Below are 17,310 nucleotides of genomic sequence, written 5' to 3'. Positions count from 1 at the left end.
TTATAATATTGTATTTTGACATTGTAGACATTCCTTTTTTACATGATGACTTGATGTTTAGCTTTTCCAAGAGGGCAATGGAGGAGCTGCAAGGACATAGCAAGAGAAATAGTCTTTCTTCCTGGCTTGATTTTGCTGCTTTAGGCATGACTGCCAACAGAATAGCAAGTGGGAGACCTCCTAATGTGTCATTAAAGTCTAGCTAAGGATTTTTTGCACCTTCCAGCAAGTTCCTTTGTTGTCCAGCAGGTCTTTCATAGGGACTAGCTCCATGCTACCAGCACCTTGGAGAAGTCTCTCAATCATCAGTCTGGTCATTCTTATGTACTGACTCTAACTCAATCACACCATGCAGCAAGGTAGTTGTCTATGTTATCCATGAGATTACTTATACATCATGTTTAAATCTGACTTGAAACCAAATGCTCATCAATGAAAAACTGAGAGAAGAATGAAAACTTGAGGGGTTGATAAAGTACAAGTTCCAAAGTATTTATAGTATATTAATCACAAATTCAAAGCATTTGTTGAGTATGTTCTAAGTCTGAGAAATTGTTCAAGATTATTTCAGGAGAGGTGCAGAGAGATGCTTTTTATTCATGCTGATAGTAAGTAAGATTGGTGAAATGCACTGTATAATACATATATAGAGAAAAGAGAGAGATACTTGACTTTAGCACTCCAGCTTAATAACAAACAGTGAGGAATATAGGTGCTAGACAAATTATGACAAATGTGATATGCTTTCCAGAAAGTGTTATATGGGTAAGGCTAGTCATTGATTTATGCTTTATCTTGGGACCTACTGCAATTCTTGTTAAATAACAGAAATTTGATAAGATGTACTTAATGAATGTAAGGATGAAAATATACTAATCATGAAATCTTATTGAGTATTCCACAAAGTATTAAGTACACAGCTTCCTTAAATAATTCACAAAGGATTAAATAATCTACAAAATTATTTCATGAAGCACATTCCTAATTTTCTTGTATATCCTTACATTTGCATATATCTAGAGAGAGTGCATACATACTTGTTATTCATAAGGCATGCATATGAAAACTTAAGGAATTCCCATAACTATAAATGCAGAAATAGCTTCAAAGGCTTGTGAATTTTCTCTGAAGTATAATTCCACCAAAAGTTACATATCTGATGCCATATGTTCAAACTAAAAGTTAGCTGTCTTTTTAACTTTCACCTATAATTTATTTCTCACTTTTTGGAAGCTTTTACATTGCCTCAAGGACGCTCATTGAAACTGTTTAACATATTTTTTTCTTATTTCAATATACAGTATATGGCATATTGTTCAGATTATAGATCAATCCTGCATTTGGCAATCCAATCTTGATTTTTATCTAAACCTTTTATTTCCTAAGAACCAAAGACCTCTTATATTCTCTTTTCTTCAAATCAATGTAAACAGTTAGATTTTAGCTTTTATAATTTTCCATGGCCAATTTTCATACACACAAAAATTATTTTTTTGCTTTTGTGACTATGTACTCATTGATGAATGGAAGAAAGCTGAGGAGAAAGCACTATTTTTTGGGAACTGTTGTTGGCCTTGTTCAGAAGCATTGTTTTATGTTATTCAATGCTGTACTAGAGTGAATCACAAAGGATTTTTTGAATTTAGTGGATTTTTAGGGTGTTCATTTGTATTAAAATTCATGAAAATAAAGTTGATGAATGCCATGTGTACACAGTAACAATACTTTTAAAAAATATATTATTTTTTTATTTTAATGGATTTTTGATGGAACAGGTGGTGTTTGGTTACATGAATAAGTTATTTAGTAGTGATTCTGAGATTTGGGTCCATCCATAACCCAAGCAATGTACATTGTACCCAACGTGCAGTCTTTCATTTCTAACCACTCCCTACCCTTCTCCCTGACTCCCCAAAGTCCAATGTATCATTCTTTGTCCACGTAGACAAAGGAAGCAAAATAGAGAACCCAGAAATAAAGCCAAATTGAGCCAACTCATGTTTGACAAAACAAACAAAAACAAAGTGGGGAAAAGATACCCTATTTAACAAATGGTGCTGGGATAATTGGCAAAGCACATGCAGAAGAATGGAACTGGATCTTCATCTTTCACCTTATATAAAAATCAACTCAAGATGTAACAATATTTTTTTCTATAAGATTTTGTCTCTTCAAGGGATTGGGGAGATAAATAAATAAATAAATAATATTTTGTCTCTTCATAGGATAAGATCTAGATATGCAGACCAGAGCTATAATAATGCGTGATATTATGGAAGTAGCAGGATATTAAGAGGCAGACAAAGGTGGGTACCACTTCAAGCTGTCACTCAAGTGTTGTGCAGACAAATCTTTTAATCTCTCTGAGTCTCATTTTCTTCATCTATAGAATTAGTTTAATGAGTTGTAGTTTTATTTCTGACTCTGACTATTTGCCAATATTTAACAATCAGTTTATAGGGAGAAAGGAATGTTTAACAATGCATGGCTAATGAATTTTAGTAGACTGAATGATCAAAGTGCTTTTTACCTTTCTTTAATCATTGATTCTCATTTGTGAAATGTCAATGTATAGGATACAACTTGTGGCCAAGGAGCATAATGAAACTATTTCTGAGGGATAAAGTTCAAAATATGAACCTCATCAATATTGCTTTTTATCTCATTCTTATAATTGATATGATTCAAGTAAAACAGATAGCAACTACAATTTCTCATGTCTATTCAGCTTTCTACTAACCTTGAATAAGGTTTTCTAAATTATAATTATTTCCTGCAGATCATTTCTTTATATTTTTAACAAACATGTATAAATTCTATATGTTAAGCAACATTCTAGAAAGCTAAGTATTCAAAATCTAGTGGGAAAGACAGCTATGTATGTAAATTGCAGTGTAACACACATTGCTATAATGTGCTCATGGATAATGTGTGTGAGGTTGGAAAGAAATAGTAATATATTCTGCCAAAAATAAAAGAAAGTGGTATTACAAAGGTTTTAGTCAGAAATGGAAGTTTTGAACTCACTTGTTAAATATGAGAAGTTTGCCAGAAGGTAAAAGCAGAACTATGGAAGGACACTTTAGTAAAGGAAATAACATAAGCAACTTCAGGAGGTCTCAAGACTCTATGAGAGGGCAGGCATGGTGGCTCATGCCTGTAATACCAGCATTTTGGGAGGCTGAGGTGGGAGGATAACTTGAACAGGAGAGTTCAAGACCAGCCTGAGCAATATCGGGAGACCCCTGTCTCTACAAAAAAATTAGAAATTTAGCTGGGTGTGATGGCACACACCTGTAGTCCTAGCTACTTGGGAGACTGAGGCAAGAGGATTGCATTAGCCCAGGAAGTCAAGGTTACAGTGAATTATAATTATGCCACTGTTCTCCAGGCTAGGCAACAGGACAATGATAAGACCCTGTCAAAATAAAATTTAATAAAAGAATGAAAGAGGGAGGGAGGAAGGGAGAGAAAGAGAGAGAGCCAGAGAGAGAGAGAGAGAGAGAAAGAGGGTGCACAAGCAAACATGAGAGGAAGCAGGTTTGTAAATAAACAGAAGTTCAATAAATATAACTTTGCAACACATACATATTTAGTTAATTTTCAGGGAGACTGCATTCAATTAAAGAATATATAAGGAAGATGATACTTTAGGATAAGTCATACTTAGAATATGTGGGGGCATGCAATAGAGGAGGAGTCTTGGGCATTTTGGTGAATAGTTAACGTAGTAGTATGATTCTTCAGTGGGATACAACAGTTAAAAACTGGTTTGTGGGACTTTTTGTCGGTATATATGTATGTATCTCTTATTGTATACATGGTCACATGATTACCTGCTGAAGTTGGTGAGAGTCTGCGCTTCCCTAGTATTAGTTAGCCCAGTGGTAAGTGTGTTTCAGACAACTCAAAATCTTAGATTAGGCCAGAGGAGGTAGACATAGGAGAAAGGATTCAATCTCTCTCTCTTTCTAATTCTCTTGATGATTTTCATCAGACCCCCTCACAGATGTAGAAACTTCGTATTTTGGGAAACTTCATATTTTGGATAACTTTCATATTGAAAAATGTACAGATAAGGAGTTTCTCTAACACACTTATCTACTGGGAAAAAATACCTTTCTGCTCTTCCCCAGGGAATATTTTAGTATTTCTAAATATTATAAAATGTGTCCTATATGTAGAAATGAAGTAATCATGGATTCATTTCTATGATTTACGTTGGGAAGTACTGCCTGTAGTAATTTATCATAGCTCTTAATATCTATTTAATCATTCTGGGATATAAAATCATCAGTGATAACAATTATGATTCCCATGTCCCTCTGACAGACATCTCTACTGTGTTCTCTGCCTCTGAGACTTTATAATTCTTTTTTAAAAGAGTAACTTAGGGATTCAATTCCAATTTTGTTTGATTAATTATTTGAAACACTTTTTGCATCTATTTATAAAATACTGAATACTTTAAACATTATTTTTCTAAATCTACTGTTTACTAAAGTGAAGTTTATGTCAGATCTAATGAACATTTCTGCACTAGGAAGAAGCAGTATAATAAGAGTTTAGAAAGATGCAATCTTGTAAAATCTAATTATTTACCCTTATTCAATGTAGTAAGGGTTTTGTAGCTCAGTACATACAAAGTGAAGTAAGTCAAGCACAATGCATCCTAAACTATTATAATCACAGATGTTTAGGTCTGACTGTAAGTCTGAGACTTTGTGGTTTACATTTTCTTTTTCTTTCTCTTGTTTTTGAGTCTACATGTTTTATATGGCTCTAAATAAGTTCACAATTAGAAATACCTAATTGAATTTACTTGTCTCGATTATATCATCTTAATGAGGTTAACTGTGATGCAAATATGAAATTTGGCAAAATCCTAAAATATTTTTCTCATTATAAGAAATTTTGATTTTGGCATAACTATTGCATTTTAAGTGTAGTGCTGTCTAATGAGCAACTAGCAATTATTACACTTAAGACTAAGAAAAGAGTTCCCTAAGGGTAATAAGAGGAAGGGCTGTTGTCCTCATCATGATCATCACCATCATCATCATATCATTATCATTATCAGCTAGTATTTACTACATACTTTCTACATCCCAGGCATTTTTCTAAATGTTCCCCTAATTATTTCATCTAATAAACACAGTAATCTCTGTGATAAATTATTATTAGCCATCTTTACAGATGCAGAAACTGAGCTCAGCGGGTTCAGGTGGTTTACACACTGTCACAGAAACTAAGTGGCATGCTGTGTTCTGTGAGTTGAGTTCAGGTATTCTGACTCCAGAGACAGTCAAGGACAGGAGCTTCTTTACCACAGTGTCAAACTCTCCCATATAGCAGAAAGTTATGATTTTGCTAATTCACCTTCTAAGGATGAACAATATAAGCTTCTTAGGTTATGTACAGTCTCTCATGTCCTCTTCATACTTCATTCTTGTAATAATTCTATGAGATAATTATGATGATTCTCTAAACATTGAAAATAGAAAAACTGTAATTTAAAGAGGTCTAGTGATTGGCCCAAGAGACTTAATATAGTAAGTCAAGTTCTAAAACCTGAATTTGAACCCAGGTCATCTAATCTTAAATTCCACGTTTAACACTTGCTTCAAAGTTTTTTATTAGACACTCACATGGTTAACAATCAAATCTTTTCTCAAAGTGAAAGGTTAGAGTGGATAAACTCTAAACTTCTCAGATGACAGCTAATGTCACTGAATGGCATTTGTATATGCAAAATTCACCTTTGTGGTTTGCAGTTACAGGGAGTAAGCAGGAATCTTGCAGCAAGTTTACAGTGCAAGACATTAGGTTGGGATGGAGACATTCTTGATAGAGAAACATTCCTCTCTTCGTGAATTACCAAATGCATTACCCTGTACCACTGGACAAAGCTAGCTCTAAGTGGTATCTATATGATATGCCTAAGGAACTAACTTAAATATTTTTAATACTTGCCCATATTTTATGCTCCCAATTATACACTGGGCACCTATTCTGTGAGTTAAAATCTGTCCTTTACTTTTAAATTCAGATGTATGTCAGGAGGTGAATAAATAAAGACAGTGAACCATTCCTTCTACTCTCAGAAGTAAACAAAGCTGGTCATTAAAGAGGTAAGTGCAGATTTTTAATCAGTACCAGTTATTGCAACATAAAAAAGAACCTAGTGTGAACTAGACTCAATCTCGGTTTGTGTAGAGATGACTTGGACTTTTAGAAGAAAAATAAAAGAGTAGGGAGGGTGGGTGAGTGGGACTTGAGCAAAGTCAAGGAAGTGAAAATTCATAAGAAATAGGAAGGAAGGTTAGTACGTGTGACCAGGCCATCTGGATTTGCTAACTGGCACTTGTCAAAGATAGTTTCCTACTCTTCCATAGAAATTGAAAGACAGAGACCCTATTTTCAGGTTTTGTTCCCAGGTAGATTCTTTAGGTTACTGGTGTTCACATCCTAGGGACGTGGCCTTGCTCAGTTAGAAACTATGCTAGCGTTTGTTTAAGTCTATGAAGGCAGGGATAGACATCATTTGTGCTGAGTCAGCAGTTTTAATAGGCTAAAGTTTGAGAAAACGGCTCAGAGAAGCCTGACTAGAGTTTGGTCAAAGAGAGAGTGTCACTACTTTTCTTGAGGTGTAGGGGTTGGTGATGGGGCCATCATGAGTATGGTACACCTTTCAGTCCTAGACAAGATTTCAGAAGTGACAAAGCAACAGTTAGGGAACAAACAAAAATTTCTGACAAATTTAAACATTGTCCAGGTCAGGTCCAGTGGGTGCAATTAGGATAATCCTTCATGTCTGTTTTCTTACGAAATAAGAAGACTCTCAATTTTTGCATCATATTTATTTCTGTGACTTCAGAAAATTGAGGTTAAGGATGAGGGAGACTCTGTCACAATGTCGGGCACAAAGCGCGGACACATGATCATATTTGTAATTTGCTCTATCCAATCATGGATATATTATTTAACTTCCCTGATAATTAGTTTTCTGCATTGTAAAATAGAAGTGATAGTCACTGTTTTCTCATAGAGTTGGGTGAGGATGACAGGAATAATCATAAATGTTACTTGACAAAGACAAAGCCTAAAAGAATTTCCTCAGGTTATCATGGTCTATGAGAGTATTATATCCTTTGAGAACTGGATCAGAGAGTACTAAATAACGCAGAGGATGTCACTGTATTTGCTCTCAGAGAGTTAGAACACAATTTGTATTAATAAATACACAATTTAATTAATAAAATGTGGGATATTGCAAACGTTTTTATAAGATTGGAACAAAAAATAAGTCAGTCTAAATCTTGTTGTTTAAATACTTTTTTTTCTTTTTAAATGGAGTCTTGCTCTATCACCCAGGCTGGACTGTAGTGGTGCCATCTCAGCTCACTGCAACCTCCATCTCCTGGGTTCAAGTGATTCTCCTGCCTCAGCCTCCAGAGTAGCTGGGATTACAGACATGTGTCACCATACCCAGATAATTTTTGTATTTTTAGTACAGCAGGTTTCACCATGTTGGTCAGGCTGGTCTCAAACTCCTCACTTCAAGTGATCTGCCCGTCTCAGCCTCCCAAAAGGCTGAGATTCCAAGTATGAGCCACTGTGCCTGGCCAGTTGTTCAAATATTTAATCAAAGGTCTCTTACGACTCTGTCTGGGTGCTGTCCTTCCTCTTCACAATTCCCAGTGAAGGATGGCAGTAGAATTTAAAGTCAATAGTGTGTCTTAATTTCATATTTGTCACTCACTAGCTGTGGAAATTTGTTTACCATTTCTGAATGTGAGTTTCTTCAATAAAATTATATATTTTCCTTTAAGTATTGTTTGAGGATGAATGAGGGTAGGGAAGACAAGTATGGAAGGATCAAGGCAATCATATGTAAAATCTCTACTTGGTACATATAGGTCAGATTAAATGTCAATGCATGGCCTTTCCCTTCCTCAAATTATTTTGATTATTTTAGGTTTGGCCTCAGTTGATGTAATAGTTACTTTGTGTTATTTTTTTAAGTGAGATTCAGATACACTTCTGTTAATCAGGTGACTACTGATTGGATTTTTTTTTTCTTTTGTTGTAAGAATGCTTGAGTTTTTATTATGCAAGATTAAAACATTATTTTATTTTAATACTCTGCACTTAAAATAAGGTCAGCAATAATAATATATAGATTTTAAAGAATTATTACTTTTTAAAACCTCACTAAAATAGACTAACACTTTTGAAGACTTTTTCTTGTTTTCAAAATTGCATGAGCCACTGAAGATGCCCTTGAAAATGATGATGTTTATCTCTAGATCTTGTCTTGAGCTAAGGTTCATTTATTCTCTATATTTTTCAGTGTTGTGTAAATTTCTTCATGAAAATTTATTTTTAAAAAGTAAATAGAAAATATGAAAAGAAAAAAATACCAAAATGCATAAAATAAATTTAAGGTGTTACTCTGTATTTCTAACCTCATTCTATAATTTGGGGGCTTAGTATCTTTCACTTTAGTAATTCCTCCTTACTTAGAAATTCTATAATTTTTAAGTGAATATATTTTTAATTTCACACATTAGTAGTTACTTCTGTGATTCTATAATAAATATTTCTTTTCTAGTGAATGATTCTGAAGTCAAGAGCTGGACAGTTTATATGAACAGTTACATAAAACTGTATATTAACTATATAAACCAAGGTTTCCACATATAAACAGTTTAGAGTTTCTGTGAAAATGTTTATCTCCCTCAATAGAAGAACCCCTTGGGTGTTGTGTATGAAATTATATGCATGTGGTTATAAATTCAAACACTAAGGGAAGACAATTTAAGCTTTTGCTGCATTCAGTCCTATTAAACTTGCTTTTTGAAGACTGAATTCCCACCAGCATGTTCTAGTCCCAAAGAGGAAATGTGATAATAAAAACATAAAACATACCCATTTGACTATACAGCTTTTATAGATTCATGGAAAGTAGAAGTATCTCTTTTAATGCTAAAAATTATTAACAAAATATTTACATAGTATGACTTTTTAGTGTTTAAAGTTAGATCTTGATTCAAATTATACATAGATAAGCTGAAAATAAATTGAGATGACTTGGTCCAATCATAGGCTGCTCTGGCCAATGGCCAAACAAAATATTTTTATTTAAAAATTTTAGTTATTGAACACAATTATGTATTTATTCATTTATTCGTTCATTCACTACTTCCTATCTAGTATGAACTAAACATTGTTCAGTGTTCTACGTTATGGAAAAAAACCAGACCATGCCCTCAGTACTTGTAAAGCTTATATTTTACAATGAATTGATTCATAAACTATAAATATTATAAACATGTTAATTACATAGTGTATTACAAATTGATAAATGAGAAAAAGAAAAATGTGGAGCAGAGTTAAAAAGACACATAAACTTATTTTTGCTAGCCTGTTTTTATGTTCAGAAAATATAGAGATATTTTTTAACTATTTACTTGATAATGAGTTGTTTTCAAAAAAATACATTGTAATTTTTAAAGAACCTTCATTTGTAATTCAGAGGTCACTCAACTGGTTTTCAAGAAGAGGTTGGCCAGGTGATTGGATATTGCCCTACAAGTCCTAAATTTTAATTAATGTGGAACCATAAGGTGGCAATTTTCCACTTAGGCTTTTAGGAGTGGCTCCATGGCATTAAGACAAGAAGCTAGGCCATGTGTCATTATGAATAAAATAGTCTCCTGAAAATAATTCTGTGACTGAGTTTAGCACAGAATTATCCAGTGTCTGTTGTCCCTCAGCAGTTCCCACTTCTGGTTCCTCTGTGTTTTCAGTTCTCTCTGCCCAAAATACTTTTTCTTTCACCAGATTAGACCTTCTGGCTCCTTTTTACAAACAAGTTCTGAAGTCAAATGCCACCTTCCCTAAGACCTTGCTGTCACACAATTTGAATCATCTGTTCCACTCTGGACTTGTCTGTCATAATAATAACTGTTTTGTTTTCTTCATAGCACTGAAGTTAAATAATTACATCTTGCTTCTTTTTTATTGCTCCCTGTTCTACAATTTGAGTTCCCTTGAGAGCCTGTCTCACGTTTGTCTCATTCAGAACTATAATCACAGTCCCAGCACACACGCTAAATAAATATTAGTTGAATCAGTGATGAGTGGCCTTAATTTTTTATACATAAAATATTCAGTTAAGGTATGCTTCTCCTTAGTTTAGTATTTTCATTTTAGTTTAATTATTGTCCTAGAACAAATATAATTAAACAAATTGGTTCCTGTTGCAGTAAATAAAACATTTAGAGTATAGTATAGTTTATTCTAGTAGTTAAAGTAGTGGATTCTAGAGTTCAAATTTTAGCTCTGATCTTGACAAATTTACTTAATTTTCTGTGATCTTGGGTTATTAAAGTGACCTTTTTTGCCTTAATTTTCTCATCTGTAAAATTAAGATAATAGTCATAAGAATTATGTCATAAGAAAAAAATTCTTAGAAAAACATCTGATATAATAACTCAGTAATTTTATTTTAAAAACATTTTACAGAGTAACTATAATTCTCAACATTGTGATTGTACCTGTACATATGATTAAAACGGCATAAGAGCAACTATTGAATATACAGTTAGGAACTGTGGCTGAAAGTGTTAGTTATCGCTCTTTCAACCAAAGCAATATATCTCTTCATGGAATAGCTGTTTTCAGAAATCTGTTTAGGTTGGTGAATTATGGAAAACTAATGTTCTGTAAAGATGGGGCCCTCTCAAACCTGCTGAGTATGTACTTCTGACCTCAGGTGATCCGCCCGCCAAGGCCTCCCAAAGTGATGGGATTACAGGCGTGAGCCACCACACCTGGCCAGCTGCTGAGTATGTAACAGCTGAAATCTGTACTTGCTGGAAATGGTCTATAGTTCCATTTATCTTCTGATGTTCCTCAGTCCTGTAATACATCTGTGAGAATTTTTTTTAAATAATTGAAATGGGTCCTCAGAGATGCAAAGTGTCAGAATGAGGCATTGGCAAAATGTTTTCTTTAGGTATACTTACTCATTTTTATTTTAAATTTGTTAACTAAAATGCTGATTTTTAATCTGAGTAAACAGGGTGAGTTCAATTTCAATTATACTTATAGTGTGATGGTAACATAATTCCCTTGGCTCAGGCCTTCTCCAAAACTTACATTAAACTAGTACTATTTTGTGAAAAATTCATTGTTCAAAGCCTGTGTGAAATTCCTCAGATCTCAAATGTGGTCCATCAAGTCTTCAGATATAAGTAGAGGTCAGACTCAATGGCATTATCAAAACAGGAAGCCAGATAAAAAGTATTTCAAAGGGCTGATATATTTTCTGAGAACTAGATAAACCAAATGTTTCATGAGGGGGAAAATGGCCTTAGGAGTTGATATTTAAGATTTTCAAATGGCAACAATATTTGTAGAGGAAATTACTTACCAATATCTGCTGTTCAATTTTCTGGTCATTTTAATAAAACACACTTCTGAAATAGAGTTGATAAATGTTCTGGTTTAGACAGAAAATAGTTTGTGTAGTTTAGGGCTATACCTAAATTATCATACTGGCAATTTATTTTGGTATCTTAAGCATTGCTCTATTGATTACTCTAATTCTTCAAAGACATCTAACTGATACTAACCAAGTTCCAATTGACCACAAATTACTTCTCTCAGTGACTGACTACTCCATTTGCTGTCAAACACATTTCTCAGCTTTGAAGGAACAGCTATATTTTAAATCAAACATCTGATAATTTAATCCATAATATATAAAGAACTCAAAACAATAATAAAAAGATTAAAAATCCAATTAAAATGGGAAATTGATATTTCTCCATGCAGATACACAGATACCTTAGTAAGTAAATAAAAACTGTTCAGAATCATTAGTTATTAGAGAAATGATACCATTCATTCCCTCTATGATGACTGAGTTTGAAGATTTCCAAATGTCATCATTGCTTCCTGGATAAGATTCAAATTCATCCAACTGGAATTTAATATTCCAGATTATCTGCTCGCAACCTAATTTCCAGTCATGGGTTTTATTATCAACTTCCTTTACTTACTGAATTGCTTGCTGTTTCTTCCACCAGACCTACCACATGTTGATGTGCAGATGCTCAATTTTTAGCAAACTCCAGGTGAGAGCACTGCAGATGTTCTCTTAAGAACTGTCACCTAGCTGATGTCTTGCATACAATAGCTATGAAAACTCACTTGTAAAAATGGTATGTCTATCCAACCAGATGTTTCCAGGCTGCAAGTTATGTGTGCTTTGGAAATATAGATTCTTTCATGCTTGATTTACACAGAACAAGAGGACTATTGTAGAACTTATATTAATAAAAATCTACATGGGAGCAGTAAAGAAAACTTGAAATTATTGGCTAAAACAAATGATCACTTGAATTTTGAGCTTAATTGACCTTTTGTGGCTAAAAATACAATTTAAAGTGATTTCCAGGATCTATAAGAAACTTAATTCAAGAAGCAAAAATCAATCCCATTAAAATGTAGGCAAAGGCAGTAAAAGATACATGTCAAAAGAAGACAATTCAGTGGCCAACACACATATTTTAGAAATGCTCAACATCACTAATCATCAGAGAAATGCAAATCAAAACTGCAATGAGATAACATCTCATACCAGTCAGAATGGCTAATATTTAAAAGTCAAAAAATAACAGAGGCTGGCAAGGCTATAGAGGAAAGGAAACATGTATACACAGTTGGTGGGAATGTAAATTAGTTCAGCCATGGTAGAAAGCATTTTGGAAATTTCTCAAGAAAATAAAAACAGAACTATCACTTGGTCACTGAATGGAATTAGTATTCCCATTCCTGGGTATATACCCAAAGGAAAATAAATCATTTTAACAAAAAGCCACATGCACTTATGTCACTGCAGCACTATTCACAATAGCAAAGACATGAAATCAACTTAGGTGTCCATCAGCAGTGGATTGGATAAAGAAAATGTGGTACATGAATACTACAAAATACTATTCAGCAAAGAGAATGAAATCACGTCCTTTTCAGCAACATGGATGCATCTGGAGGCTATTATCGTAAGCAAATTATTACAGAAACAGAAAACCAGACAGAAAACTAAATACCATGTGTCCTCACTTATAAATAACAGTTAAGAATTAGGTACTCATAAACATAAAGATGGGAACAATAAACACTGGAGACTACTAGAGGGAGGAAAGAAAGAGGGGGCTGAGGGCTGAAAAACTACCTATTGGATACTATACTTATTAACCGGATGATGGGATTGAGCATTCATTACCAAACCTCAGCATCACACAATACCTACATAACAAATCAGCACATGTACCCTAGAATCTAAAATAAATGTTGAAATAATAAAAAACAAAAAAATTTAAAAAATAAATAAAGTGACTTCCTGGGATTTATAACACTTCTCAAAACATATGCTTTGTTTGACAGGAAATTTCCAGAAATTTCAATGGGACTATTATTGATTCCAACATCAAAATGTCATGGAGAATTGTTGTTTTATTTGCCACATTCCTTTGCTTCTTAAGAGATTTGAAAACATAAATCATGGATGTTATTCTGGAGTGTTCTAATACTTAGTAGAGCTTGGGGTAGACAAGTAATCCAGGCACTTAAAAAAAAGTTAAAAACATGCCAAAATATAGATGCTCATGTTAGCATGTAAGACAGTTTTGAGAGACCACTGAAAATCTGTTTCTTAGATACATAGGTATTTTTCTTCTTGAAGATCCAGATACTTAGCTGTATACTGCACTTATTATACTAGAATCTTATTATGTGGGAGTCTAGGAATCCCTATACATTAAACAAATTCTGTTGGTGACTCATGTATGGTAGAGTTCAGGTATTAATACAAAATCAAGTGTCAATGTTGCCTGCAGCACTATGAATGGAAAACAAGGCAACCGTCAGAACTGAAATGTCTAGAGGCAAGAGTCTAGTAGTTAAGATAGTGGAAATATTTATTTTGCCAATTAAAAAAATTAAGTTATAGAAGTATTGCAAGAATTATAGAATTAACTTGCATACACAGTTCACATAGATTTATCAACTATTAAGAATTTATCTCTCTTCTTTGTTATTTGGATGAACCATTTGAATATATTTTGCAGTTATCACTCACTTGACTCCTAAATATTCCTGCCAGTATCTCCTCTGGAGGAGTCTTCTCCTTCTTAGCCACAATACAATCACATTCAAGAAATTTAACATCAACTCAAGTCTATTAATAATATAACTGTCCAACTTTGTACTGGTGCATGGCCTAGGGAGGAGTTAGGAATCCTGGATTTAAACCATAACCTAAATGTCTTCCAAAGCCTAAACTCAGGAATAATTAAGGCAGCTTGAAAGCTAAAGGCAAGAGGTAGGTGAGTTAGAACAGATCTCTTTCACTGTCTTAAGTGTCTCAGTGATACAATTTTTCCAAGGCAAAATATATATACAAATTTCTCCAATTGTCTTGATAATGTCTTTTGTACTGTTTTATTTCAGTCATCAAATTTTTTTATCAAGTTGCACATTGCATTTAGCTGCCAGTTTTGTTTAATCTCCTTTAATCTAAAACAATTTTCATGTCCTTTTTCTTTCATTACACATATTTTTGAAGATTACAGAAAATATGTTAAATGTCTGTAAAATTTTACTTATCTGATCATTTCTTTGTAATTAGTTTTAAGTTGAATAATTTGTGGTAAGAAATGTATAAGGCAATGGGCCATTCTCAGTGTATTGATTATGCATTGAGATATCAGTTTGTGCCATTATTGGTGATAGTAAGTTTGATCTCTGGATTAAGATGATGTCTTCTAGATTTTTCAGTTGTGAAGTTGTATCTTTCTTTGTCATTAATAAGTAATATAAAGACTGATCCCAGTGATTTTTAATGTCTTTTGATAAAATTTGGCTATAACTATTACAGGTTATCAAATGGAGATTTACTAATTGAATAATTTCTTCTATAATCAAGAATTGGCATTCTTTGTAAAGGCTAGATTCCTTTCTCAATATTCCCGTTCTTTGTTTTCATTGGCTTTGTTTGCATCACCATGTGGTCATAGACTCTTTTCTCTTTCATAGTCAATGTGTTATAATTCATTACTATCACGATTTCTATCCATTCTCAAATGTCTCAGATGTGGTCAAGGGGAGACCCTTGAAACTGGGTCCTATGCATCCTTTGATATCTTCTTATCATATTTAAATATTTCTATACATTTGGCCACAACAAATGTCTCATTTTATACACTCTCTATACTTGCCCTGGAATTAACACTTTATCCAAGTGTTACAGGTAGACAAGCATGAGCAGGGCAGGAGAGGTCTCTCTCCCCACCCACTAGAAATGTTGGGTGATGGTTTGGCAGTTGTCACATTGCCTCTCTAAAAGTGATAAATTGGCAGCCAGTGTCAGGGAGAGGCCTTCCTGATGATTCCCCATCTGTTAATACTAAAGTGTTAATTAGAGGCACACCCCAGGGAGAAGCAACTTCCCTGGCATGAACATTAAGAGACAAAATAGCAAAAAGTATGATCTTCCAGGTACACTCCGCCTGAAAAAGAAAAAGTCTCAGATGGGCATGCGTACAACTTCCTAAACACACTGCGCATGCTCAATTCCCAAGGGTAAGAAGATCACTGTGAGTGCAAAAGGCCCACCCTAAAGGAAGAATCACTGAAAAGAGGTGAGTATATAAAGTCCCAGGATCAAGGTTAAACGCCCTCCCTCTTCCCGTTCTTTTTCTCTCTCTTTGACCTTCAGGCGCCCACGTGGGTCTCTCGCAAGGGGTCTTCCCTTTCTTTCCTGTTCTAAATAACTTCCACTCCTGTTCTGGACTTGCCTCGGTCTCTTTCTCTTTTTTACGCCCCTCAGTCGAATTTTCTTCTGAGGAGGCAAGAACTGAAGTTGTTGCAGACCCACTTGGATACACCGCTAGTAACTCAGGGTAACTCAGATCTCTGCTACTGCTAACACAAGGAATGCTGGCTATTTAAGTGATGAAGGAGATTTAAAAACCAAGATCAAGTGTGTCCTGTAGTTCCTTGTCATAATTTCTTCGTCCATTCCTCTACAAAGCTAGAAAAAATATATATTTTGAAAATCTTGAGTTCATAATGATATTCTAGTTTTCATCTTATACCACGAAGTCCTACTCCTTTCCCTATTCCATGTATTTCTCCTTTTTCACATAAACACTAGTTTTCCAAAACTTTAATATATTTTTATCATTTGCTTGATATTATAATGCACATTAGTTTCAGAATCATTGTCCTAATACTATTACAAAAAAACTGTTATTAAAATTTAAGACTTATTTGCATTTTCGTCCTTAAAATATATCCCATTGATGATGTATAGTCAAAGTACTGACTTGTTCAAAAGTTGTCTGACTCATCTTTCATTTCTTTCTTCTGTATGTTCGTGCTATTGACTTAAAATATATTTATTTGTTTCTGTTCATATTTAATTATAATTTTTTTCCCATCTGTTGGTTATTTTGAAGGGGAAGATGTCAAATATTAATGTGGTTCAAAAATCAAACTGTACAATATTAAGAAAATTCATATTGTTTCTCTGTCATTTTTCACTGTGGTCCTACCTACTCCCTGTCAGTGGTTGACTCATTTTTGTTTATCTTCTCATATGTTCCTTTTTGCAAAATAAGTATGCATATACACAGACACAAACATCTGTATGTGTGCAAGTATACATACATATAAAAGTTCACATATGTGTATGTTTATAGTTTTTACACACACATACCATTCTCATCTCCTTTCTTACATAAAATGTAGCATGCCATATATAGTGTTTTGCAATTTTCTTTTTCCACTTAACATTACATCTTGGAAATCACTTCAAATTAGTCATAGAGATAATCTTAATTCTTTTTGTCAACTGTGTGATAATTATTCCCTCTTATATAAATGTGTGGATAAGTTACACTTTATTTATTGTCTTCCATTATTGGCATTGATCTTGTTTTTAATGTTTTGCTATTATAAATAATGCCATTGTGAAGAAGAATATGCATTTTTTTTTCTTACTCCTGCAGATGGGCCTTTAGGATAAATTTCTAGAAGTGGGATAGCAGGGTAAATTGTAAATTGGTTTGTAGTTTGGTTAAATATTGCTAAGTTTCTCTCCAGAAGGGTTGTAATCCTAACACACACACAAAAGTGCCTGTTTTTCAACAGAACAGGGTTTGGAGGGGAGCTTAAAACCAATTCTTGCTGAATCAAGAAAAAAAACACCAAGGTTTGGGGGCAGGGAATCTGAGG

At 33.8% G+C, this 17,310-nt stretch overlaps 1 long non-coding RNA gene across 1 annotated transcript in view; it reads left to right on the top strand.

Moving 5' to 3' along the window:
• The window catches only part of LOC118145469 (uncharacterized), a 156,534-nt gene that overhangs the window by 16,725 nt on the left and 122,499 nt on the right, over positions 1–17,310 (top strand). Inside the window, exons 2-3 of the long non-coding RNA XR_008475196.2 lie at positions 2,226–2,306; positions 6,050–6,131. This is a non-coding gene — a long non-coding RNA (uncharacterized LOC118145469). The remainder of the gene's footprint in view (positions 1–2,225; positions 2,307–6,049; positions 6,132–17,310) is intronic.

Source organism: Callithrix jacchus, chromosome 10, assembly GCF_049354715.1.
Source record: "Callithrix jacchus isolate 240 chromosome 10, calJac240_pri, whole genome shotgun sequence".
NCBI lineage: Eukaryota > Metazoa > Chordata > Mammalia > Primates > Cebidae > Callithrix > Callithrix jacchus.
Note: the sequence above shows the minus strand (reverse complement) of the source record. Positions and strands in the feature narration are given on the sequence as shown.